This window comes from Panthera leo, chromosome A2 (assembly GCF_018350215.1).
Source record: "Panthera leo isolate Ple1 chromosome A2, P.leo_Ple1_pat1.1, whole genome shotgun sequence".
Taxonomy (NCBI): Eukaryota; Metazoa; Chordata; class Mammalia; order Carnivora; family Felidae; genus Panthera; species Panthera leo.
The window spans coordinates 140,265,271-140,291,130 of NC_056680.1; the positions used below are offsets into that span (position 1 = coordinate 140,265,271).

The 25,860-nt window shown below is 36.3% G+C and overlaps 1 long non-coding RNA gene and 1 pseudogene across 1 annotated transcript in view; one reads left to right on the forward strand and one right to left on the reverse strand.

The window, feature by feature from the left end:
- The window catches only part of LOC122210692, a 490,688-nt gene that overhangs the window by 370,202 nt on the left and 94,626 nt on the right, over positions 1-25,860 (reverse strand). The gene's annotated exons all lie outside the window — the stretch shown is intronic.
- Positions 10,711-11,968, forward strand: LOC122210688 (annotated as a pseudogene).

Genomic DNA, 25,860 nt, shown 5'->3' on the forward strand with positions numbered 1-25,860 from the left:
CTGAAACCCCACAGCTCAATACCTGGTGGTGCTCTGGTGGGAAAGGCAAATCCCCAGGAGTAGACAGCAAGATTGAGGGGTCCTCAGGCCACACGGGGAGAGGTGGTTTCCCTACTGGGAGGACATTTGGTACAGGCTGTGTGCCTCCCCACAGGCAAAGGTCCCAGTAGACCCCAGAGAACAGACACATCCTCAAATGTTGGAACAAGGACGTTAAGGGTTCACTGAAGCCTGGAGCCAGATGGGTGTTGTGATTTACCATAATCCATGAAACACGGCTGCTACACAATCTCAAAATCTTTTTCTGGGACAGATTGGCATGCAACCGCAGTCTCTGGGCATCTGCAGCAGCACAGTTGTGGAATGTTCCAGGGGGCGGGCTGGTACCCAGCCATTGCTCAGAGAGACCCTCCCCCAGAGGTTATGAGCAGGTCAAAGCCGTAGGGCCCTCAGAAGTGAAGAGTTGGAAAACGCGGCTCCATCTGAGATAAATCTCGGGAGGGAGGTGCCACCTGGCAGGCTGATGGCTTGGTTATAGACAGTGTAGAAACAGGAAGTGAATGGAAGACAGAGACAAAGGAGGGGTGCTTGGTTGCTGCCAGTTGGTGAGAGCACAGAGTTCTGATACTAGAGACTGGGTAGCTGGGTGACACCATTTTCACCCCTCCCATGCATGCACATACACACATACACATGCCACAACTATCCACCCCAGTGCTAGTGCTTTCTCCACTAGCAGCGCCATCTAGTGGAGAACAGAGCCACTACACAAGATATGCCCAACTAGGTCACCATGTTCTAGTGGAACACCACAAATTTCTCTGCCTGATTAGCTTATGGATTATAAAGTGCTTCATAGTTTGACTTCTAAGGGAAACTGGATGTAATTATAATTATATTTCATTCTGTTCCTGGTCCATCTTTATTTTATTTTTTCTTTTTCTTTTCTTATTCTTGAATACAGAAAGAGAAAAAATTTATTTTTATTTTCCATTTTTATTAAAAGATTTTTGTTTAATTTTTTTATACATTTTTTATTTTCTCATAAATTTTTTAATTCTATTTTACTTTCATCATTTCATTGTATTCATCTTTTTAAACTTCTAAACATTTTCCCTTTTTTTTTCCTTTCTTTTATTTTCTTTCACTTTTTTCTCTATTCTATCAAGCTTCTTTGAACAACCAGACCAAAATACACCTAGGAGCTAGCATCCTTTATTTGATTTTTTTGTGTTGTTTTAACTTTTTAACTTTTATTTTTTAATTTTTTTTATTTTATTAACTCTTTCTTCAAAATGACAAAATGAAGAAATTCACCCCAAAAGAAAGAACAGGAAGAAATGACAGCGAGGGGCTTAATCAACACAGATACAAGCAAGATGTCTGAACCAGAATTTAGCATCATGATAATAAGAATACTAGCTGGGGTTGAAAAAAGCACAGAAACCCTTTCTGCGGAGATAAAGGAAGTAAAATCTAGCCAGGACACAATTAAAAATGCTATAACTGAGCTGCAATCTCGATTGGATGCCACAGCAGCAAGGATAGATGAAGCAGAGCATCAAATCAGCAATACAGAGGACAAACTTACAGAGAATAATAAAGCAGAAGAAAAGAGGGAAACTAAAGCAAAAGAGCACGATATAAGAATTAGAGAACTCAGTGACTCATAAAAAAGGAATAACATCCGAATCATAAGAGTCCCAGAAGATGAAGAGAGAGAAAAAAGGGTAGCTGTTTTATGTGAGCAAATCATAGAGGAAAACTTTCCTAACCTGAGAAGAGACATCAAAATCCAGGAAACACAGAGAACTCCCACTAGATTCAACAAAAACCTACCATCAACAAGGCATATCACTGTCAAATTCACAAAATACTCAGGCAAGGAAAGAATGAAAGCAGCAAGGGGGAAAAAAGTCCTTAACCTACAAGGGTAGACACATAATGTTGTAGCAGATCTGTCCACAGAAACTTGGCAGGCCAGAAAGAAGTGGCAGGATATATTCAATGTGCTGAATTGGAAAAATATGCAGCCAAGAATTCTTTATACAGCAAGACTGTCATTCAAAATAGAACGACAGATACAAATTTTCCCAAACAAAAACTAAAGGAGTTCATGACCACTAAACCAGCTCTGCAAGAAATTTTAAGGGGGACTCTCTGAGGGGAGAAAAGATGAAAACAAACAAACAAACACCAAAAGCAACAATGACTAGAAAGAACCAGAGAACAGCACCAGAAACTCCAACTCTATAGGGAATATAATGGCAATAAATTCATATCTTTCAGTACTCACTCTAAATGTCAATGGACTCAATGCTCCAATCAAAAGACATAGGGTAACAGAATGGATAAGAAAACAAGATCCATCTATATGCTGTTTACAAGAGACCCATTTTAGACCTAAACTCACCTTCAGATTGAAAGTGAGAGGATGGAGAACCATCTATCATGCTAATGATTACCAAAAGAAAGCCGGAGTAGCCATACTTATATCAGACAATCTAGATTTTAAAATAAAGACTGTAACAAGAGATGAAGAAGGGCATTATATCATAATTAAGTAGTTTATCCACCAAAGAGATCTAACAATTGTAAATATTTATTCTCCAAATGTGGAATAACCCAAATATATAAATCAATTATTCACAAACATACAGAAACTCATTGATAACAATACCATAATAGTAGGGGACTTCAACACCTCACTTACAGCAATGGACAGATAATCTAAACAGAAAATCAGCAAGGAAACAATGGCTTTGAATGACACACTGGACCAGATGGACTTAATAGATATATTTAGAACGTTTCATCCTAAAGCAGCAGAATATACATTCTTCTAAAGTGCACATGGAATTTCTCCAGAATAGCACATACTGGGACACAAATCATCCCTCAACAAGTACAAAAAAATAGGGATCATACCATGCATATTTTCAGACCACAACACTATGAAACTTGAGATCAACCACAAGAAAACATTTGGAATGATAACAAATACTTGGAAACTAAAGAACATCCTACTAAAGAATGAATGGGCTAAACAAGAAGTTAAAAAAAATTTAAAAATATATGGAAGTCAGTGAAAACGATAACACCACAACCCAAAACCTCTGGGACTCAGCAAAGGCAGTCACAAGAGGAAACTATATAGCAATCCAGGCCTTCCTAAAGAAGGAAGAAAGGTCTCAGATACACAACCTAACCTTATACCTCAAAGAGCTAGAAAAAGAACAGCAAATAAAACCCAAAACCAGCAGAAGACAGGAAATAATAAAGATTAGAGCAGAAATCAATGCTATCGAAACAAACAAACAAAAAACAGTAGAACAGATCCATGAAACCGGAAGCTGGTTCTTTGAAAGAATTAACAAAATTGATAAACCCCTAGTGAGTTTGATCAAAAGGGAAAAGGAAAGGACCCAAATAAATAAAATCAAGAATGAAAGAGGAGAGGTCACAACCAACACAGAAGAAATACAAACAATAATAAGAGAATATTATGAGGAATTATACACCAATAAAATGGGCAATCTGTGAGAAATGGACAAATTCCTAGCAACATATAAACTACCAAAACTGAAACAGGAAATCGAAAAGTTGAATACATCCATAATCAGTAAAGAAATCAAATTAGTAATCAAAAATCTCCCAAAAACAAGAGTCCAGGGCCAGATAGCTTTCCAGGGGAATTCTACAAAACATTAAAGAAGAGTTAAGACCAATTCTTTTGAAGCTGTTCCAGGAAATAGAAATGGAAGGAAAACTTCCAAACTCATTCTATAAAGCCAGCATTACCTTGATTCCAAAACCAGACAAAGACCCGACTAAAAAGGAGAACTACAGACCAATTTCCCTGATGAACACGGATGCAAAAATGCTCAAGAAGACATTACCTAACCAGATCCAACAATACATTAAAAGAATTATTCACCAGACCAAGTGGGATTTATATCTGGGATGCAGGGCTGGTTCAATACCGGCAAAACAATCAATGTGATACATCACATCAATAAAAGAAAGGACAAGAACCACATGATCCTCTCAGTATTTACAGAGAAAGCATTTGACAAAATACAGCATCCTTTCTTGATAAAAACCCTCAAGAATGTAGAGATAGAAGGATTATACCTCAAGATCATAAAAGCCATATATGAAAGACTCACTACTAATATCAACCTCAATGGGGAAAAACTGAGGGCTTTCCCTCTAAGGTCAGGACATGAAGGGATGTCCACTCTCGCCAAGGTTATTCAACATAGTATTAGAAGTCATAGCCTCAGCAATCAGATAACACAAAGGAATAAAAGGCATCCAAATCAGCAAAGAGGAAGTCAAACTTTCACTCTTCATAGACGACATGATACTCTATATGGAAAACCCAAAAGATTCCACCAAAAAACTGCTAGAACTGAATTCGGCAAAGTCGCAGGGTATAAAATCAATGCACAGAAATTGGTTGCATTCCTATACACCAATAATGAAGCAACAGAAAGAGAAATCAAGGAATCAATCCCATTTACTATTGCACCAAAACCCATAAAATACCTAGGAATAAATCCAACCAAAGAGTTGAAAAATCTATACACTGAAAACTATAGAAAGCTTATGAAAGAAATTGAAGACAACACCAAAAAAAAAAAAAAAAGGAAAAATATTCCATGCTTATAGATTCGAAGAACAAATATTGTAAAAATGTCAATGTTACCCAAAGCAATGTACATATTCAATGCAATACCTATCAAAATAACACCAGAATTCTTCACAGAGCTAGAAGAAATAATCCTAAAATTTGTATGTAACCAAAAAAAACCCCAAAATAGCTAACGCAATCCTGAAAAAGAAAACCAAAGTGGAAGGCATCACAATCACAGACTTCAAGACGTATTACAAAGCTGTAATCATCAAGACAGTATGGTACTCACACAAAAACAGACACGCAGATCAATGGAACAGAATAGGGAATCCAGAAATGGACCCACAAATGTATGGCCAACTAATCTTTGACAAAGCAGGAAAGAATATTCAATTGAATAAAGAGAGTCTCTTCAGCAAATGGTGCAGGGAAAACTGGACAGCAACATGCAGAAGAATGAACCTGGACCACTTTCTTACACCATACACAAAAATAAACCCAAAAGGATGAAAGACCTAAACATAAGATGGGAAGCCATCAAAATCATAGAAGAGAAAACAGGCAAAAACCTCTTTGACCTTGGCCACAGCAACTTCTTACTCAACACATCTCCAGAGGCAAGGGAAACAAAAGATGAACTACTGGGACCTCATCAAGATAAAAAGCTTCTGCACAGTGAATGAAACCATCGGCAAAACTAAAAGGCAATCAACAGAATGGGAGAAGATATTTGCAAGTGACCCTTCAGATACAGCGTTAGTATCCAAAATCTATAAAGAACTTATCAAACCCCACACTCAAAAAACAAATTATCCAGTGAAGAAATGGGCAAAAGACATAAATAGACTTTTCTTCAAAGAAGACATCCAGATGGCCAACTGACACACGAGAAAAGGTCAACATCACTCATCATCAGGGAAATACAAGTTAAAACCACAATGACATACCACCTCACACCAGTCAGAATGGCTTAAATAAATAACTCAGGCAATAACAGATGTTGGTGACCATGTAGAGAAAGAGGACCTGTTTTGCACTGCTGGTGGGAATGCAAGCTGGTGCAGCCACTCTGGAAAACAGTATGGAGGTTCCTCAAAATATTAAAAATAGAATTACCCTATGACCCAGCAATTGCACTACTAGGTATTTATCTAAGGGATACAGGTGTGCTGTTTCGAAGGGGCATATGTACTCCAATGTTTATAGCAGCACTATTGACAATATCTAAAGTATGGAATGAACCCAAATGTCATCGATGGATGAATGGATAAAGAAGCCATGGTGTGTCTTCCCAATACACACACGCACGCACACACACACACACACACACAATGGAGTATTACTCAGTAATCAAAAAGAATGAAATCCTGCCATTTGCATCTAGATGGAACTATAGGGTATTATGCTAAGCGAATTAGTTAATCAGGGAAAGACAAATATCATATGACATCACCCATATGAGGACTTTAATATACAAAACAGATGAACATAAGGGAAGGGAAGCAAAAAAAGAAATCTAAAAACAAGGAGGGGGACAAAACATAAGAGACTTAAATACAGAAAATAAACTGAGGGTTTCTGGGGGTGGGGGAGAGGCTAAATGGGTAAGTGGCATTAAGGAAGACACTTGTTGGGATGAGCACTGGGTATTATACACAGGGGATGAATCACTGGAATCTATTCCTGAAATCATTATAGCACTATATGCTAACTACCTTGGATGTAAATTAAAAAATAAATTAATAAAAAAGTGGCTTATGTCAATAGTGAGAGATGATATCAGCCTGTGGCATGGTGTTCAGTGAAGCATCTCCTATGATTGATATTAGCTCGGGTCTTGGGAAGCATCTATATTTTTCAGGAGTTAGGTAAACAGCATGTTAATTGTGTGACTGGCTGTTTCCATCATCCTTAATGTTGCCTGGCATTTATTTATGTGAGAAGTGTATAGTTTGGAAAGGTGCTTTGGGATCTTTCAAGGTGAACGATGGTGTATAAATGCAAGTCACCATAATTATTAAAAATGTATAGGTCGTATATTAAACTACAGTTAAAAACAAACATCAGTAAAAACTACAAGTAATTATATATAGCCACTGTGGGAGAATTAGCCGTCTGAATAGGGAATGGTGAGAGGCGATTTCACTAGGAAAATTGAGAGCAACAATTTAAAAAAAAATTTTTAATGTTTATTTATTTTTGAGAGAGAGAGAGAGAGAGAAAGAGGTGGGGGAGGGGCAGAGAGAGGGAGACACAGCATCTGAAGTGGGCTCCAGGTTCTGAGCTGTTAGTACAGAGCCGATGCGGGGCTCAAACCCATGAGTGGTGAGGTCATGGCCTGATCTGAAGTCGGATGCTTGACTAACTGAGCTACCCAGGTGCCCCAAGAGTGATAGTTTAAATCTCTTGGGAAGAATTACTCTAAAACACCAGTATTAAATATTAGATGACTAAGCAAGACACCGTGATCTTAAAAGAAATGTAAGATACAGTGGGGTGAATATTATTTACACTCTAGTAGGACACATTGTGTTTTCATGAATGGCATGTATGTGCAACACGATTTTGAGTAACTTTGGAAGTAAACTTCAGGGGATTCACTACAATTCCCAACTGCTCCTCCTATTGCCAATATTTCATTACAACTTGTGGCATCAGAATAGAAAGGGGATGGGGGATGGTTTATCTTCTGTCTCAATAAAACTGTTTCCAAAAGAAAAAAAAAAAAAGAAGAAAGGCACAAGTGGCAGAAAAAATGGTCAATGCTGCAGAAACTCACCAAACCTATTTGTATCTTGGCCAAATTAGTTTTTACAGACTACTGAAAGCAAATCAATTGGGTGTGCCTAAATCTTAATTACATTCTAGACACAAATACACATGGAAAAAGTAGAAGTTTTATATTGAGGTGGCTCTGCAGGTATGGCTCAAGAATCTATGGTAAATTGTGGTAGTTCTGCAATGTGGGATGCTTTCTGGGGCCACAGGCTCAAATAAACCAGGTCTGTAGGGGTCCTGGGAAGAAGAAAAAGTTGGATGGCAAAGACAAACTTGCAGTGTCTCACTGTTGCCCAGGACAGTTTCATTCAGGTCTAGTCCTGTGAATGGCTATTGGGAAGCCTGACTCTAATCTTCATGAAGTTCTGGGAATATTGTTTATGCTTAAAATTTAATGCTATATAGTTCTCTTACTAATAACGACATCTCAAAGTTCTTATAAAGATCTAAACAACGTGACAGGATTCCCTAGAAATACCAAACAACATAAATGTATCAAAGATAGTTTCTTAAAAATTGAAAGGAGTATCAGTGTTGAGTTATTGAAAAGGACTGTATGCCCTACTGAGGTAATTATCTAAGATTGTGATCATTTATACTTCTCCCTACTAACCCACTGCAGTTCATAATATATGCATCTTATTTATACTTAGAATCCAATTTAAAGATGAATTTTAATCCTAAATATTTTAGTTTTGCATATAAATTTACTCTGACATTTTGAATAATAATTAATTTGCATTTTTTTCCACTTGACTTTCATTAACTAAGTTTCTTGACATGAAGTTATAATGTTAAAACCATATAAATATCTCATTATGGGGAAAGTTTTACAAAGATAAAACTGTTTCCTCAAAACACTGCCTTCTATACCTAACGTATTTAATGTCATTTTTTAAATTACATTTTTATTTTTGTAATATGAAATGCTTTATGAAGATGCAATTTTTGTTGTATTACTAAAGAACACAGAAGGTACAATAAGTCTATTATACATAAAGCTAAAATAGTGTCTAGCACACTGCACAAGAATAAAATAAAATGAAATTATCCTTTTTCTTAAATATTTCCAGAAGATCTTCTATAATTATTATACTGAAATTGATCAACAACAGTTCACCTTATGAAGGTTACTAGCCTAGCAGCAAGTTAACTGAGAACTGGAGACTTCTAGAACTGCAAAAATTTATTCTTATTCAAATGGGATAGATAGATTTCAAACTTGACCATAATCCCTAAGAATCACTTCAACAATATTTTCTAATTTGGGTATAAGACAACTAGCCTCAGAATGAAATGTATAAAGAAAAGCAGAGAAAAAATAGTCCTTCTCTCTTCTCTTTTTGTTTCTTCATGATAATGAAATAGGTGGGAGGAACAAGAGGGAAGGGAAAGCCCTAGTAGATTGCCAGAAGCCAAGAAACCTTATACCATGACACTGCCAATAGAAAACAGCTCTGGGAAGATTGGCCAGCTACCAATACAGGGACCAAACCCTGCCCACAACAAAGAGAGCAATTGCAGATGACTGAACTAAAGGTAAATGCAGCTCGTCCACAACAATAGGGTGCATGCAACACACACAGGAGACATCCCTGAAGCACAAGGTTCCGGTGAACAGGGAACACTGCACTGCAGGGCACTACAGGACTTCTTCATAAAGCCACTACTTTCAAGAGTAGGAGACACTGCTAACTTTCCTAACCCACAGAAAGAGACACAGATAGCTAGACAAAATGAGGAGGCAAGGAACACATCCCAAATGAAAGAATAGGACAAAATCACACCAATAGAGCTAAACAAAATGGAAGTAAGTAATATGTCTGATAGAGAATTTAAGGTAATGGTCATAAAGATTCTCACTGGACTTGAGAAAACAGTGGAAGACCTCAGTGAGACCCTCAAGAAAGAGATAGAAAACATAAAAAAAAAAAAAAAAAAGAACCAAAGAACCAATCAGAGATGTAAAACTTAAGAAGTGAAGTTAAAAATACATTAGATGGAATAAAAAGTAGACTGGGAGAAGCAGAAGAATGGATCAGCAACCTGAGGAGGAGAGACTATTGGAAATCAAGCTGAACAAGAAAGAGAACAAAAAATAACAATAAGTAAGTAAATATAGACTTGGGGAACTCAGCAACACCAGCAAGTGTAACAAAATTCACATTAAAGTGATTCCAGACAGAGAAGAGAGAGAAAAGGGAGCAGAAAATTTACTTAAAGAAATAATAGCTGAAAAGTTCCCAAATCTGGGCAAGAGAACAGAAATCCACATCTAGGAAGCCTCCAGTAAAATCAACCCATGGAGGTCCACACCAAGTCACACAGTAATTAAAATGGTAAAAAGCAGTGATAAGGGTAGAATTTTAAAAGCAGCAAGAGAAAAGAAAACAGTTATATACAAGGGAATCCCCATAAGGCTATCAGCAGATTTTTTAGCAGAAACTTTGCAGCCCAGACAGGAGTGGCATGATATATTCAAAGTGATGATAGAAAAAACCTGCAGCCAAGAATACTTGATTCAGCAAGGATATCATTCAGAAGAGGAGAGAGAAGATGTTTCCCAGAAAAACAAAAGTTAAAGGAATTCATAACCACTAAACTAGTGTTACCAGAACTCTCAGCGATCATGATCTCACAGTTCATGGCTTCAAGCCCTGCATCGGGCTCTGGGCTGACAGCTCAGAACTTGGAGTCTGCTTCAGATTCTGTGTCTCCCTCTCTCTCTGCCCCTCCCCTGCTCACAGTGTTTCTCTCTGTCTCTCAAAAATGAATAAACGTTAAAAAAATGTTTTAAAAATAAGAGGACTCTGAGTGAAAAGGAAAGACCATAAGCAGAAGTAAGAAAAGTAGGAAACACGAAAGTACTAAAATTAAGTAAACCTATAGAAATCAGTCAAGGAATTTACAAAAGGATGTAAAGTATGGCACCATATACCTAAAATGGGGAGGGGGGAGAGTAAAGAATGGGTTCAAACTTAAGTGACCATCAACAATATAGACAGCTATATGCATAAAATGTTATATATAAACCTAGTGGTAACTACAAATCAAAAACCAGTAACAGATATGCAAAAAATAAAGAGGAAGGAATCCAAGTATATCACCAAAGACAGCCAGCAAACCCTAAGAATAGGGAGGAAGAGAAGAAAGGAAGGAAGAACTACAAAAACAACCACACAAGTAACAAAATGGCAGTAAGCACACACGTATTGATAATCACTTTAAGCACACACCTGTCAATAATTACTTTGAATTTAAATAAACCAAACACTTTTCCTATAGGAGCCTCGGGATTGAGAGGAGTGTGGCCCTCTCCTCTTCCCAGAATGACAACTGCTTGCCCATTGACATCAGTGTATTCTGAAAAGGGAATGTCATCGGGCAAAAATGTTACTTTGCCTGCTGTATTCAAGGCTTCCATTAAACCTGATATTGCGAACTTTGTTCACACCAACTTGCACAAAAACAACAGACAGTCATATGCTGTCAATGAATTAGCAGGTCATCAAACCAGTACTGGCAGAACCATGGCTTGAATTCCCAGAGTTTGAGGCATGGGACTCACTGTTGCAGCCAGGGTGCTTCTGGAAATATGTGTCATGGGGGCCACATGTTTGTACCAACCAAATTAGGCCACCATTGGCACCTCAGAGTAAACATAACACAGAAGCAATATGCCATCTGCTCTGCCCTGGCTGCCTCAACCTTACCAGCACTGGTCATTCTAAAAGTCATTGTATGAAGGAAGTTCCTGAACTTTCTTTGGTGGTTAAAGATAAAGGTGAAGGCTACAAGAAGATCAAAGAGGTTGTTTTGCTTCTTAAGAAACTTAAAGCCTGGAATGATATGAAAAAGGTCTATGCCTCTCAGCAAATGAGAGCTGGCAAAGGTAAGATGAAGAACTGTCGTCATATCCAGTGCAGGGGACCTTGTATCATGTATAATGAGGACAACAGTATCAAGACCTTCAGAAACATCCCTGGAATTACTTAATGCAAGCAAACTGAACATTTTGAAACTTGCTCCTGGTGGGCACGTAGGACATTTCTGCACTTGGACTGAAAGTACTTTCTGCAAGTTAGATGATCTGTATGGCACTTGGTGTAAGGCTGCCTACTTCCATGCATAAGACACTTAACACAGACCTTAGCAGAATCTTGAAAAGCTCAGAGATCCAAAGAGCCCTCTGAGTACCATGCAAGAAGATTCATCACAGAGTCCTGAAGTCGACAGAAAACCTGAGAATCATACTGAAGCTAAACCCATATGCAAAGACCATGCACTATATATAACACCATTCTTCGCCTGGCCAAGAATCACAAACTCCGGATGGATAAGGCAGCAGTAGCCTTAGGAGCCAAATCAGATGAGAAGGGGGTTCCAGGCAAAAGGTCTGTGGTAGAGAAGAAAGGAAAGAAGGCTGTTGGTGTTAAGAAGCAGAAGAAACCTTTAGTAGGAAAAAAGGCTGCAGCTACTGAGAAACCAGCAGCTAAGAAGAAGTCTGCTGAAAAGAAACCCACCATAGAAGAAAGGAAGCCTGCTGCATAAAAACTTAAATTTGTTTTTTCTGTAGAAGTCAAATCATTATGAACAGCTAATTTTGAATAAAGATCTGGTCAAAAGAAAAACAAACAACAATAACAGCAACAACAACAACAACAACAACAAAAACCCCAAACCAAAACCAAATCAAAACACCAACAAAAATAAATAAATAAATAGACTAAACATTCCAATCAAAAGACATAGGGTGATGGAATGGATTAAAAAGCAAGACCCATCTATATACTGCCTACAAGAGACTCATTTCAGACCTAAAGAGATATGCAGATTGAAAGTAAGAGATGGAAAAGCACTTACCATGCAAATGAAAGTGAAAAGAAAGCTAGGGTAGCAATACTTATATTGGACAAACTAGATTTTAAACCAAAGACTGTAACAAGAGTTGAAGAAGGGGACTACATAAAAATAAAGGGAACAGTCCAACAAGAAGCTATACCAATTATAAATATTTATGCATCCAACATGGGAGCACCCAAATATATAAAGCAAATAATAACAAACATAAAGGAAGTAATTGATAGTAATACAATAATAGTAGGGAATTTTAACACCCCACTTTCTTCAATGGATCAATCATCCAAACAGAAAATCAAAAAGGAAACAGTAGCTCTGAATAACACTTTGGATCAGATGGATCTAACAGATATATTCAGAACATTCCATCCTAAAACAGCAGAATACAGATTCTTTGCAAGTGCCAAAAAGATTGATGTCATACCATGCATCTTCTCTGAACATGATGTTATGAAACTAGAAATTATCACAAGAAAAGATCTGGAAAGAGTAAAAATACATGGAGGTTAAATATCATGCTACCAAACAATGAATGGGTCAACCAAAAAATCAAAGAGGAAATCAAAAGATATACGGAAATAAGTGAAAATGAAAACACAATGGTCCAAAGTCCTCAGGATGCAGCAAAAGCTGTCCTAAGTGGGGAGTTTATAGCACTAGAGGTCTACCTCAAGAAGCAAGAAAAATCGCAAATAAACAACCTAACCTCACACATAAAGGAGGTAGAAAAAGAACAAACAAACCCCAAAGCCAACAGAATAAAGAAAATAATGAATATTAGAGAAGAAACAAATAAAATAGAAACTAAAAGAGCAATAGAACACATCAATGAAACCAGAATCTGGTTCCTTGAAAAGATAAAAAAGTAAATAAAAAAATTGTAGCCAGACTCATAAAAAAAAAGAAACAAAAAAAAACAACAAAAAAAGTGCTCAAATAAGCAAAATTAGAAATGAAAGAGGAGAAATACCAACTGACACCACAGAAATAAAAAGGGTTATAAGAGAATGTTACAAAAATTATATGTTAACAAATTGGGCCAACTAGAATAAAATGGATAAATTCCTAAAAACATATAACCTCCCAAAACTGAATCAGGAAGAAATGCAAAATCTGAACAGACCAATTACCAGCAATAAAATCAAATCCATAGTAAAAAAAAACATTCCAAACAAAAGTCCAGAATCAGATGTCTTCACAGTTGAATTCTACAAAAATTTATTTATTTACTCATTTATTTTAATTTTTTTTACATTTATTTATTTTCAAGAGACAGAGAGAGACACAGTGCGAGTGGGGGAGGGGCAGAAAGAGAAGGAGACAACAGAATCCAATGCAGGCTCCAGGCTCTAAGCTGTAGCACAGAGCCTGATGCAGGGCTCAACCTGGGGCTTGAACCCACAAATTGTGAGATCATGACCTGAGCTGAAGTTAGACTGAGCCACCCAGGTGCCCCTCTACCAAAATTTAAAGAAGAGTTAATATGTATTCTTCTCAAACTATTTCAAAAAATAGAAGAGGAAGGAAAACATTCAAATTCATTCTATCAGGCCAGCATTACCTTGATACCAAAACCAGATTTAAAAAAACACTACAAAAAAAGAGAACTACAGGCCAATATCTCTGATGAACATAGATGCAAAAATCCTCAACAAAATATTAGCAAACTGAATTCAACAATACATTTAAAAAGATCATTCACAATGATCAAGTAGGATTTACTGCCTGGCTGCAAAGGTGGTTCAATATTCACAAATCAATCAACATGATACATTACATAAATAACAGAAAGGATAAAAACCATATGATCATTTCAATAGATACAGAAAAAGCATTTGACAAAGTACAACATCAATTTATGATAAAAACCCTCAACAAAGTGGATTTAAAGGGAACTTACCTCAACAAAATAAAGATCATATATGAAAAACCCACAGCTAATATCATACTCCATTGGTAAAAAACAAAGATTTTCCCTAAAGATCAGGAACAAGACAGGATGTCCATTGTCACCACTTTTATTCAACATAGTATTGGAAATCCTAGCCACAGAAATCAGACAATAAAAGGAATAAAAGACATCCAAATTAGTAAGGAAGAAGAAAACTTTCATTATTTGTTGATGACATGACACTATATAGAAAACCCTAAAGACTCCACCAAAACAAACAAACAAACCTACTAGAAATGATAAATGAATTCACTAGGTCACAGGATACAAAATCAATATACAGAAACCCATTGCATTTCTACACTAAAAATGAAGTAGCAGAAAGAAAAATTAAGGAACCAATCCCATTTACAATTGCACTAAAAATAATAAAATAGGAATAAACTTAACCAAAGAGCTGAAAGACCTATATTCTGAAAAATATGAAACACTGGTGAAAAAATGTGACGATGACACAAAGATATTCCATGTTCATGAATTGGAAGAAAAAATTATTACAATGACCATACTACCCAAAGTAATCTATAGATTTAATACAATCCCTATCAAAATACCAATAGCATTTTTTCACAGAACTAGAACAAATAATCCTACAATTTGTATGGCACCACAAAAGACCTATAATAGCCAAAGCAATCTTGAAAAAGAACAAAACTAGAGGTATCACAATCCCAGATTTCAAGATATACTATATATTTATAGTAATCAAAACAGTATAGTACTGGCACAAAAATAGACACATAGATCAATGGAACAAAATAGCCTGGAAACAAACCCGTGACTATATAGTCAATTAACCTTTGACAAAGAAGGCAAAAATATGCAGTGGAAAAAGACAGTCTCTTCAACAAATCGTGTTGGGAAAACTGGACAGCTACATGCAAAAGACTGAAACTAAGCCAATTTTTATACCATACACAAAAATAAACTCAAAATGGATTAAAGACCTAAATGTGAGACCTGAAAACATAAAAATCCTAGAAGAGAGCACAGGCAATAATTTCTCTGACATTGGCTGTAGCAACATTTTTCTAGATATGTCTCCTGAAGTAAGGGAAACAAAACAAACAAACAAAACACTATTAGGACTACATGAAAATAAAAAGTTTCTGCACAGCAAAGGAATCAGTCAACAAAACTAAAATACAACCTATTTAATGGGAAGAGACATTTGCAAATGACATATCTGATAAAGGTTTAGTATCCTAAATATATAAAGAACTGATAAAACTCAACACACAAACAAATAATCCAATTAAAAAATGGGCAGAAGACACAACAGACATTTCTCCAAAGACGACATCCAGATTGCCAACAGACACATGAAAAAATGCTCCACATCAGAGAAATGCAAATCAAAACCACAATGAGAGATCACCTTACAGCTGTCAAATAACTAAAATCAAAAACACAAGAAACAATAAGTGTTGTCAAAGATGTGAAGAAAAAGAAACCCCCATGCACTGTTGGCAAAATGCAAACTGGTATAACTACTGTGGAACACAGTATGGATGTTCTTCAAAAAATTAAAAATAGAATTACCATATGATCCAGTAATTCCACTACTGGATATTTACCCAAAGAAATTTCAAAAGATATATGCACCAATATTTTTATTGCAGCATCATTTACAGTAGCCAAGATATGAAAGCAACTTAAATGTTCATCAGTAGATGAATGCATAAAGAAGATTTGGGGTGTGTGTGTGTGTGTGTGTGTGTGTGTGCGCGCGCACGCTCGCACATGCAAGTGTGTGTGATGGAATATTACATAGCCAGAAAAAAGAATGAAATCTTGCCATTCACAACATAGATGGACCTAGAGAGTATAATGCTAAGTGAAATAAGTCAGTTAGAGAAAGACAAATACCATACTTCACTCATGTGGAATTTAAGAAATAAAATAAACAACAACAAAAAAGAGACAAATCAAAAAACAGGCTCTTAAGTACAGAGAACAAACTGAGGGTTGGTGGGGGGCTGGGGGAGAGGGGAAAATGGGCGATGGGCATTGAGGAGTGCACTTGTTGGGATGAGCACTTGGTGTTGTTTTTAAGTGATGAATCTCAGGAATCTACCCCCAAGACCAAGATCACACTGTATATACACATGTATATATACATATACACTGTATGTTAGCCAACTTGACAATAAATCATATTTTAAAAAAGTAAAAAATAAAATATAAATTCAAAAACAAAAACAAGCAAACAAACAAACAAAAAAAAACAGGCTCTTGATGGTTACCACAGAGGAGGTGGGTGGGAGGATGGGTGAAATAGGTGAAGGGGATTAAGAGTACACTTAGCATGATGAGCACTGAGTAACGTATAGAATTCTTGAATTACTATATTGTACACCTGAAATTAACATAACATTGTATGTTAACTATACTGGAGTTAAAATTCTTAAAAATTAACAAGTGAACAAAGAAAGAGAAAAGTAAAAATCCCTGGGGATAGGGTGAATGAAATAACTTTTGAGACTAAAGATGTTCAATTTTAAAATATTTGATATTGGCTATATAATTGCCACCATTATGTCCTCTTCCCCTCAGTTTTACCGAATCTTTAGTAAAGTCTTCTATACCCATAAGCTTTGTGAGACTGACTTTTCTGTTTAATTTTACCTACCATCTCTCTCCTTCACTCCCACCCTCAATCCCAAAATTCGCATTTCCCATTTTGTCTGGCATAATGCAAAATAGAAACACAAAGGGTTGAACTCAGAAGCATTTTAGTAGAAATAGAACTCAGCACTAGAGAAACCATTAAAATATAAGTTGTACAAAAATCTGCAGGAATCTTAAAGAAAGAGTACATTAGAATATTCACACGTTGTGGAATAGTATTTTTATTAAATCTTATATGAGATCTTAAATATTGAGGTATACTAGTAGTCATGTTATGATGTTGTGGTGAACAAAATAAGGGTCCCCAAAGATGTCCATGCCCTAATCACTGGAACTTGTGAATATGTTACTTCATATAATAAAACAGAATTAAGCCTGAATTTGTAATTACATTTGCTTATCAGTTGACTTGGAGATGTGGAAATTATTCTGAATTACCTAGCCCATGGATCAGTTCCCTCTGGACCAGATATCTTCCTCTGAACAACTGGCTGAGGACAGGAATGGATGAAGCTATATCCTAGAAGAATGACTACAGAAATATGACTACTAGCTCAGAAATGGGTGTTAACTTCTGGTGAAATGCTCATAACTTCGTTGCATCACGAAATGTAAGTTAGTAATAGGTAACACGTTAACTCTCATGTCCTGTTCCACATGCCCATATGTGTCAATTATCCTTAAAATCCATATCCACAAGAACCCTCTCTCCCTGCCATCAGGTTTTCCATTCTTATTCCTAGCCTGTGAATCCTGCTAAAAATGGTTACATAGACAGAAAGACTGGTATCACTAGAAATTTATAGTATCTGATTTTTACTCAGCTTGCTCCTTCTACCGTTTCCCAAAGAAATAATACCAAGCGCTTATCCACCTCTCACTGCCCAGGACGTCTTTGTCCAATCATCTCTGGTCTGTGATAAACAGAGTAGAAACTATAAGTCAAGAACTACGTTAAGGCTCTTTCTTCTCTCCCCAGTAGACATATGTGTGTATCTACTTCTAAAGTCTGCAATCTCAGAAGAAAGTGGCTTCCTTTCCTCTATTCAAATACTATCCATCCATCCTTCTGAGCTCTCAAAACAAGCTTTTGAAAGAATTTCTTCTCTCTACTCCATTATCCATTCACTTGTCCCCTGAACTTTGTTTCTTTCAACCGATTCAGGCTTCTGAATACAATATATGTAAGAAACTCCCATGTTAAAAAATACATAATCTAACCCCCATTATGTCTATCTTTAGTTTCTATAGCTAATGACTCAGAAATATTTATCTTTTGCTAAGATTAGGCTAACTGAATTGCAATTTACTCGATGATTAATTTACTAGATAGTTTTAGGAGACTTCTCTCACTTTGCCCTCCAAAATAAGGGCTAAGTCCTGGACATACTGTTTTTTACATATCTTCTGAATCTGTGCACTTCTACCTCCATGCACTAACTTGATGTAGGCCACCATTTCTCACCTGGACTATTGCAATTGTTTAACTATGCCAACATAGGTACATGGGTACCCATGAACATTTTCCCTCTTGTTATAATGGATAAATTTGTCTATGCTTCTAACATCAGATTCCATTTTACAATGGATCCTATACTCTCCAATTACTCAAAGGGTTTGATCATCTTTATGTCTTGCATTATCAACTTTGTCCTCTTGAAAGGATCACTTCCATCAACATACAAGCAAGCTCTATTACTTTCATTGTAAAAACTAGAATCCCCTCCAGTCACCGTCCCTATTCTCTCTTAAGAGCAAAGCTCTGCTTCCACTTCTTTTGACATTCTCTCTTCTTCCTCTTTTTTTAAATTTTCTCCTGAACCTACTTCAAACAGGCTGTTGTCCCCACCACATTATCAAAGTGCCATGGTCAAGGTCACAAACAGTCTACAAGTATAAGATCAAATTTTTTTTTTCTCATTTCTTCTCTTCCTCATATATCAATAGCATTTAACGTAGTCGTTTTTCTCTTTCCTTTCTGAAACGTGTTCTTTGATTTGTGAAGTATGTGTTTCTCCTCCTGCCAATAACATTAGCAATTCCTTGTCATGCTCCCTTGCCAGATCCTCTTATTTCCAATCACCAAATGTTGGAATGCTACAGTACTTAGTCCTTGAGTCAGTCGTCTGCTCAATATACACTCATTCCCAAGGAAAATGGTCCAACTCCTCGGTTTAAAAATGCTGAGCAGCACCTGGGTGGCTCAGTTGGTTGAGGACTGACTTCGACTCAGGTCATGATCTTGTGGTTCATGAGTTTGAGTCCCGCATCGGGCTCTGTGCTGACAGCTCAGAGCCTGGAGCCTGCTTTAGATTCTGTGTCTCCCTCTCTCTCTGCCCCTCCCCTGCTCATATTCTGTCACTCTCTGTCTCTCAAAAAAATAAACATTGAAAAAAAATGTTTAATGCTGACAATTCTCAAGTCTATATTTCCCCAACCCAGATTTCTCCTCCAAATATGGTCTCATAAAAACCATTTTCTGCTCATAATTTCTACTCATAACACCTAGATGCTTATAGACATCTTGAAAGTCACAGTGGAACACCTGATATCACCATCCCACTTCCTAAAAGGGTCTCTTCAGCATCTCAGAGACTAAGGACTCCATTCTTCCAATTGCTCAGGGCAAAAACCTTAGACCTGTTCTTTCAGTCATGTTAAAGTCAGCAGCTCTGCATTCGAAGTATATCCTGAAACAAGTATTCCTCTCGCCTCCACCATCACTACCGCCCTTGTCCAAGTCACCAATACCTCTGTCCTGGATAAGTGCATTAGTCCTCTAACTGGTATTCCTGCTGTCCTTACCCACATGGTTTATTCTCTACAAGGAGGTAGGATTATCCTTTGAAAATGATATAGATCATGTCATTCCTTTGCTCAAACTTTCCATCTCAGCCAGAATAAACGCCGAAGCACTTACAGTGACTGAGTGGACACCGTGTGATCCAGCTCTCAACCACTTCTCTTGTCTCTGCATATCGACTTGAGCAATCTTCCTTAATGAAAATCTGTGGGTGTCACTACTGCTTTGAATCCTCCAGTGACGGCTTCCTATCCTTGCCTTCAAAAGAAAACCAGATTTCCTAGAAAAGCATTTACTACTCTTCAGTTCTCACTAGTCTCAGTTCCTGCCATTTCCTTTTCCAAGGGCACCCTAGATCCTAACCTAACCACACTGAACTTCTTGTTTCTTCCTCATTAAATAGTGTCCTCATGCCTCCATTTTGTTGCTGTTCCTTCAGCTTCAGATAATCTCGGTGTAGAATTCTCTTTACCACCTGCCTGTGATGCCCCTCCTTTGACTGAATAACCACTTTGTTGGACTCCCATTAAATTTATAAAGAATAACTTTTTATTCCCCTGGACTGTGCTCCGGTAGAATTTTGATTATAGAGTTTACATTTGTTACATGAGTTTTTATCACGTTGTATTAAAGTTTTAATCTATTTGCCTACCTCTCTCTCTGAGAGAGCATTCCATATGCTCATTGGAAGTGATGGGAAACATATCTTTCTTATCCTTAAGTGCTTAGCATTTAGCACAGTGCTTAGCATACGGCAAGTTTTCAAAACCATTGGATGATACTATCAACCATACTAAGTGTGACTATGTAAGATGAATGGCATTCATTGAAATTTTAACCATTTAACTGTTTAATCATTTAACTATGTGACCATGTAAATTTTTTAACCAAATTTAACCAAATTCAAATGAAAAGATGGTAGTCTAAGAAAAAGTAAAGGGTAAGAGAGGAACGTGTAATTTTTTTGTTTTCATTTTTAATTCAGAATAACCACAATATATTTACATACTGGGTTATTCTTATCTTCAAAAAGTATTCCATTTAGTAATTAAGAAACTAGACTGTCCGAATGAAATCCTTTAGGAAACTATAATGCTCTCTTCTCTCTGAGAGTTTGTAATCACCAAACTACTACATAATCTCCAATTTTATCTTCCTTTAATCCAATTCTAAAGCTATACTAGATAACACACAAGAAATCAAATGAAAAGACTCCAGCACCAAATGATAGGCTACCAGGCCTGTTTTACAATCCTTTTTCACTAGAAAAGACTTGTCTGACTTCACATGTGACAAAACCATCTGCGTTTCTCTTGCCACAGTGCTTCCCTCTTCACTGTGATAGACATTAGGTTAATCGCGAAAGAGAAAAGGGGGCAAACTTAAAAAAAAGGTCATCGGCTGATAACGTGGCACGTACTACCTTCACATTGATGTCATAATGCTCGAAACCACTACTCCTGCCACTTTGGACATTACTGGAGTTGTATCATTTCCTAAGATCATGAAACTGTGTAGATTACGTAAACGGTTACTACAGCAGCAGATGTCAAGACTTTCTTTTGTCGCCTCCCCATTCACACTAAGTACTGGTGCCATCCCCGTCATGTTTTCTTCATTTTATTCTTCTTTAGCCCCCATCTGATACACTCCTTCCATAACAGTGTTTTATCTCATTTGCATGACACTTTCCTGTATATAAAATACTTCCACACAAATTCTCTCACACAGCCTCATGATAACCCTAGGAGATAGGCCGCACTGGCATTGCTGCATAAATTCAGCAAGGTACTGTTAGCAGCTATCATTACTGAAAACCTTCTTGATAGGAGGCACTTTAATAGACACTTTATACCTTAGTCTCATAAACACATTATTTTATAGTTGAAGACATAAAGGCTAAGCAACATGTCCAAGGTCACACAGTAAAATAGTGGCAAAACAGGGCTTTTATGGTAATGTATAATAGAGATTAATACATATATGTACACATATGTATACGTGTATATTATATATGTACATGCAGGTGTGTATCTGTTTGTGTGAATATATATTTACTCTGGGTCCTGTATAAAGCTCTCCAGGGCTTTTAAAAAGTTCCTAGCTTAGCACAATTTTTACTCTGTCAGAACTAGAAGGCAATTAGCTTTGACCCCTAATAAAATACCTTACATGAAGTGAGATTCAGGACAAGGCAAAGCAAAGCATTTCCTCTCAGGGGGTCACAAGTCTGGAAAAGGTTTTATGGTGGAGGACATTTAAAAAAGAGTATGCTGTGCCCTTTTCATCTGACATAGTATCATTTCTGTTAATTCATGGACGTGACTCAACTCTCAGGTGGGGAAGTCTTGTCTTCCTCAGACAAAGTTACAGACAGCAGAGCTCAGGAATAGAACTGCTAAATTTACTCAATTGGCTAGAAAGCTTCCAGAGTTTTCTAAGACATACCTGTCTGCTTTGCCCAGGTCTCTTTCTTTGTAATGCTAATAGGCAGGACAGCTGAAAAGAATGAAGCATAGGGGCACATCTCTTGTAAGCCATCAAAAATTAGTGGGTGGCACAAAACAGTCTTCCATGCCTTTGCAACTCAGAAAATCTCCACAATGTCCACTGATCCTAAGAGTGTTTAGTGCTGAGGGACTTTTGACATTTGTGGAAAGAGGTAGAGATGATTCTGACATCATATTTAATGGTAATCATGGAGAAACCTGCATGTCTCCTGAAGTGTAGCTTCTGGAGACATGCAGGAAGGATTGTCCCTGTTAAAGAATCTGCATCTTGCAGAGCTCTTCATCTGACAGGACAAGATGAGAAATCCACTAGGAACCCAGGATCAATTAACCTCTAACCCACCCAGCTCATACATTTTCAACAACCGTATCTGTACAAAAGTATTTTGAAAGGTAGAAAAATTAGCTTATATTTTTTACTGTATTAAACATTCATTTGTATATTCATTAGTATTAATATTGCTTTGCCATTTGGTTATGATAGTCCATCCTCCATCACTTAAGTTGTGTAGCATTAGACAGTCTATGAGAATAAATCAGAACTCTTTTGGTACTAGAGACTAGTATTTAAAATGGTTTAGGGAGCATATTAAAGTCATGTCATCCCATTGTCACCATCCCCGCCCCCCAAGGTTTTTGATATCCAGGAAACTAGATTTCTACTAGGGATAGATGAATTTCAAATTAGATAAGAGTGATATTGACAATTTTCTAAACTTTTGATAAATTAGCATTTCTTGTAATTGAATAATTCAACATCAAACTTGTATGGCCTAAGAGAAAAAAGTATAATTTCAATGCATTCCATTGTTTGTATAAGGAATTTTAATTCTCTATTCTTGCAAACATTCAATATTCTTCTCAGTTCTGCATAAACCCTGGATTGGAGGGTTCTGTATGAAACCAACTTAAAGACAATCTCCCTTTTAAGTAATCCAAACAAAGATGGCTAACTTATTCCACAAGTGGCTTTATATGTTCTGAAAAGACATTGATTGCACTGAACAATAATCTTTGTCTTTAAGTGGAGTGATTAAGATTAAATAAATATATAGCAACTCAATCACCAATAAAAATAGTTACCCACACTCTGAGTCACTGTTCTCAAGTGGTTTTCAAAATTCCATGCCATGGACAATGTTTTAGCTAATGGCTGGGTCTACAGACTCCAGGTAAGTAGTAAAGCTTCTGTGGCTTCTCCACTCAAGAGATTGGCCCTACTGATAAATGGTTATCCCCATTATCTCTTTCAATACAATGGGTTTTCCCCCATCAAACACCATTTAAAATGTATTACCTCAGTGAGGAACAAAATCAAGTGTAGTTTTAAAGGTATGTATTAAGGTCATATGTTAGACCATGCCCTGAAAAACCTTACCACCTAGAGGAAAACAGTACCAGAGGCTGACTGGTGAAGGAGAAGCAGAGAAATGAGGACAAATCTAGATTTAATAACACGGCTCTGGAAAGCTAAGAGCTCTCACTGTATAAACTAATAATTGATTCTGGAACATGGAGAGAATTGAGCACGCAAGTAGTGGTGAAGGTAAAGGAGATGAAGAGCAATCAGCAATTCCATTAGTCAATGAGACATTTACTAGGGGTCTATAAATACAGCACACTTGGTCTTGAATATGTATAAAATTTGAACCAATAGGAGACTATACCCACAAAGAGTTTGTTTACAACATAGCCTTAGGCTGACTATATACAGGTGAAACACAATTGTAATTAATGAGTTTCTAGTGGTACATTCAATAACAAAATCCTTTGGATGGAATCCAAGGAAGATTTGCCCTTGCTGAATCATAGCTTCTCATTTATTAGAGAGAAGATCCAGTATTTTGAAAATGCATTTTAGTCACTCAAAAATTAAACAGAAGAGCACTGACAAATTCATGAGCTACCAAACTTGAACATGAATATTAATATGAGAACTTTTCTTATATTAATCTCAAAAATTGTGTATATTATAGAATTGTTTTACCAAAAGCAATTTTATATTTTGCCATCAGTTCTCATGATACAAGAAACTAAGCATGAAATTTTTGCCGATGTATTTATTTTAGAGCTCTTAAAAAATTCTTCACCATAGTATATTTCATTTATGAGGATTCATAAGAGAAATGTTTTTCAGTTTAATCCAAAACAAATGGTTTGCTTCCATTTTATTAACATTATGAAACATGTTAATGATTTTGTTTCCTTCATTGAGCTCATAAGTAGGAGGTAATTAGGAAACAAATTTTCTTCACACCTATTGTTGCACAGGATGATATGGCATGCATTTTTGTGCATTCACCTTACATGTAATTTTGTTTCTTATCCCTATTGTTTTCCTTTTTTCTGCAATAATTTTCTCCTTTATTTTTTATCCTGATATATATTATTTATTCTGATACACCCATTTTATCCTGATATATAATTATCACATACAAATAAATGTATGCATACTATGTGCACATAATATATATAATTGTTGACATTAATAGAAGCAAGATATAAACACTAAGATTCCCATTCAAGATGAGAGGCTGGCGAGTTTGCTAATAACTATCAGTTTAGGTTTTGAGTCACTAAACTGTGTATGTAGGTATATGGACATACATGTACACATACACACATATATACATATGCACCCACATATATAAACACACGATAGAAAGAAAATACATATACGTTATTTTTATATGTGTGTGTGTATAAATCACCTCAATAACCTCATATCTTTTTGAAAGCAAAACAAGTAGTTCTTAATTTCTTTTTCCATTTCCTTACAACTGATACCACAGTCAATTATCAAATCATTGCCAGGTAAAATGCAGGCGTATAAAGGTGCTTCTTATTAGTTTAGTCATATGGATTTTTGTTAAATAAATTATACACATACCAAACAAGAACACTAAAGGAGACTTTCCTTTTCACACTGGAGAGTGAAGACGGAGTGTTTTCTTATCATTGTTTCTTATGGAAGACAAAAGGACTTTAAACTCACAGATTTTGTTTAATCTCTTAGCTCATTTCTTATTTTGAAATGAAATTTCAAAATGAAATTTCAAAATGAAAACAAATTTCAAATTGTTACTATTTTATTAAATATAATACTAACTGCCATCATCTAGCAAGATTCATGTGAGTGAATTTCCAAACACAAAAGTTATTTTATTTATTCTAATTTTTCTCCTTCTTATCCTAACCTGAAAATAATATCTGATAAAATATAAATCTCCTGAAAAACAAGATTTTTGTATTTAAAGCTTTTGTTGACTTTTCCTTCACCTACTGATGTAATTATCATAGAAAATTTGAAAAATACAGGAATATATAAAATATTTCATTGTTATTAAAGTAATTCTTATAAATACATATTGTATCAGGACAAGCAACATTATACCATGCTAACAAAGAACCCCCAAATTTCAATGGTCTCAACCCACTGAAGTTTATTTTTCATAAATTCTATGTCCAATTCAGGTCATCTGGGATCTCTGTTCATTATAATTGTTAAGGACTCAGGTTGGCTAATATTTGGTCTAAGTCTATATTTTGCCACAGGGAAGCCACAAGCCACACAGTGTTACTGAACGCTTGAAATGTGGCTAGTTCAAATTGAAATATGCTATAAATATGAAATACATATCAGACACTGATGACATAATGCTAAAAATAAATGAAAATATCCCATGTA